Source organism: Octopus bimaculoides, chromosome 4, assembly GCF_001194135.2.
Source record: "Octopus bimaculoides isolate UCB-OBI-ISO-001 chromosome 4, ASM119413v2, whole genome shotgun sequence".
In the NCBI taxonomy this organism is placed as follows: domain Eukaryota; kingdom Metazoa; phylum Mollusca; class Cephalopoda; order Octopoda; family Octopodidae; genus Octopus; species Octopus bimaculoides.
In genome coordinates, this window is record NC_068984.1 from 38,386,604 (window position 1) to 38,389,154 (window position 2,551).

The following is a 2,551-nucleotide window of genomic DNA, read 5'->3' on the forward strand; positions in this document are numbered from 1 at the left end:
ACTACTAAAATTACACAAAGACTAGATAAGGTTGAGACTTCAACTTTGCCTGGATAAGTTTTCAGCTTGAGTCAAAATAGCTGTGCCTATTGCTACTGATTTTCTGTTCTCTCATTTTGTGCTGCTGCTCAGTTTTCAACAAGGCTACAATATGTTTACATATTTAAATTATGAACATACGTAAAAGCACCCACTACACTCTCTGAGTGGTTGGCGTTAGGAAGGGCATCCAGCTGTAGAAACTCTGCCAAATCAGACTGGAGCCTGGTGTTGCCATCCGGTTTCACCAGTCCTCAGTCAAATCGTCCAACCCATGCTAGCATGGAAAGCGGACGTTAAACGATGATGATGATACTATACACTACTACACTAGAATTCCTGATAAATGTTCTTTTATTTTACTTTGTCTGGTTACTTAATAGTTATATTTAGTTTCACATTTGTTCAACTTTTAAAAGACCAAAAATGTCTTGACAAGGTTTGTGATTGTAATAGTTGGATGATGTCCTACAATTGAAGTCATTAACTGTTTTAGTAATTTAAACTAGTCAGATAATTAAGGACGGCATTGTACTAAAGTTAAACAACCTTTTTTTTTTTCCCTTCTTCTATAATGAATATTAATTGAATTTCATTTAATCTAAATAAATCTGGCAGCAATATACTTTTGATGTTTTCTGAATAAGTGAAATTTTAACAAACACAATCTCTGATAATTCTTATAAACAGAATCTACAAAAAAAATATATTAACTGAAATGTTCTGTTCTATCTAATTTTTCACTTTTCTTTATCTTTTGGTATAAATTACCAATTAATTTCATTTTACTGTAATTGTGTTGACTTTATAAGGAAAGTATTTCTATTTGAACTCCAGTATCCTACTACACCTCCATACTGAACTGAACTTGCTCCTATCTAGCTTCATTTACTAATGCTTAATATCCAGAAGAGTAATATTTAAGACTTTTTCCAAGTAAACTGTAGTTAAAGGCAGGCCTACCTTAATATGATGAGATATGGTACAGTTTTGTAGCATATGTTCAATGACATGAAGTTTAGAATTTTCTTTGTTTATTTTTGTCCTTGAGCTTTGCTGCTTGAATAATTTATTTTAATTTAATTTATCTGAGCATTGCTCAATCTCTAAAAATGTCTCCTAACTAAAGAAAATGCTCTCTGTATGTATCATTTTAAGAGGCATGAAAAAAAAAAAAAAAAAAGATAAGAAAAAGAGAAAAGACTTAAATTTTTTTTTTTCATCTTCAGTATCTGGTAATGAAATTTTGAATAACTGTTCATCTGGAAAGTATTCTTTGAAATGTTCATTGTTAAATGTTTGATTTTCTCTCCCATCATATACACAGCAACTTTATTTATTTAACTCCACTAATCATCCCTCAAACCCCTTGACAAAAATTTGTATGAAGTCCTAACTATTGTACCTAATACCTCCTTCAAATAATTTACCATCTCTGTCACTAACCCCACCCCCATTCTGTTACCCAGAGAGGAAAAAAAACATTGAAAAAAAAATCAAAATATTGAAAGTGGTTTTTTAATTGTTTTTTTTTTTTTCTGCTTCAGTTTCTTTTCGGGAAGTTAATTTGATGGCCCTAAATTGCCAAACAAATTTCTATCAGTACTGTGTACACTTGCAATTTTCTTCTAAGCTTTTAGCTCTTTGGTCATAGAAACCCATGTTAAGGTAACCAATGCTGCAATATATCTTTGGCTAAGCCCTTTGAGTTTCCATTGGTCCTGTCTAATAAGCTGTAAGGAGGTACAGTAGGAGCACTAATAATTTATTAGTGTTTTCTCTCTTTTTTTTTTTTTTTTTTTTTTTGAAAGTTTGCATCAGTATATGTTTGATATAAAATTCTTACATACACAGTTTTGTTAGAAGAAAACACGAAATTACAAGAATTCAGTTTCATTATAATGAACAGGATTCAAATTTTGATTGACAAACAGTAATATTACTGTTAATACTGGATGTTTTTTCATCCTTCGAATCCTCCTGTGCATGCATATAGCTTTGAGACAGATGGCTTCTGCCAGGCAAATTTGCTTTAGATTAAACTTTATAACGGTAAAATCATCATTGGACTCTCAACAACCTCATGGGTTACAGAACATACCATTTTGAAGAATGTACTGCAATGTAACAATTTCGTTTAAAAAAAAAAAAAGGACAATCTCATTACTATTGTAGATATTTCATGAGTTTTTTTTTCTTTAGTTCTGTTTATATCCATATTTCAATCAGTTTGTATTTGTTAAAAAACAGAATAAGAAATCTGTTTGGCTTAATCTCTTTTCAATTTAATGCCTCTTGGCCTTGTTGGTGGATACATTTATGAACTTCAGTTTGTGAATGATTTAATTTCTTTATCTATTTTTTGAAGTGTAATTTATTCCAAATCGCAGTTTATTATGGCATTTTAATAATGTCAGCTTTGACTTCCAAAAATAAAACTCCAATCTTTGCAACTGTTTCTTCTTTCTTTGCCTGAGTTATTTTTGTTTGAATACTCCTAAATTCTGATCAA